Here is an 811-nt window from a genome sequence, read left to right on the forward strand (position 1 = left end):
TCTCTGGTGGCCAGTTAGCTGAAGTTCAGCCAGGTGGCACATGTGATGATAAAGACTCTACCTTGCAAGAAAACTCTTCCACTGCAGAGTCACGGGGTGCATCCCTTCACCCATTCTGGTAGCTGCAGGAACACCGTCCTGCATTCGCCATCAGCTTTCAGGGTGAAAAGTCAAATCTGACCCTCATCCTCACCTTCAGGGCACTCAGATGCCTGGGAAACATACACTTGTATGTCAGATACCAGTGAAGACGTGCCTAAGTAAACCATGTTTTATATTTCTTTAACTAGTCCTTCTTGATACATAGATCCAGCTGCTTTTTAGCACACATTCAAAATACTGGAGGAACTCAAAACCCAACTTATCTATCACAAAGATAGCTGTGGAGGAACAGTCATAAGACTGTCCTCCGTCCTGCATTTAATGGCCTGTTTTGCCATCTAACTCAGCCACTGATATTCTCAGAAGTCCAGTAATGTGTTAGTACAGGGGAATAAAAGGGGCTATTTCCACACTTGAACTTCTCCAACCAAAATGAAACAACTCTCTGGAACCAGTGCCCTCTGCTATACAGTTAGTTATCTTGGACTGAATAGCTCTTAGTGTACTGGCTAATTCTGGGATATTATCTGTAGAGGTTGTCTGCATTTCATCCTCTCTTCCACAAGGAATGTTTACCGAGAACTCACATCCTCAGAGCAGATTTCAGAACCACCACATCTTCTTCCTGATGTCTCTAGGAACAATTGTGCAGCCTCTATACCATAGTTTTTCTCAAAAACAGGAAATATGGGTTCTTAATTTTATTTTC

Source organism: Empidonax traillii, unplaced genomic scaffold (assembly GCF_003031625.1).
Source record: "Empidonax traillii isolate 1590-97213 ecotype Southwest subspecies unplaced genomic scaffold, ASM303162v1 scaffold108:size1079785, whole genome shotgun sequence".
Taxonomy (NCBI): Eukaryota; Metazoa; Chordata; class Aves; order Passeriformes; family Tyrannidae; genus Empidonax; species Empidonax traillii.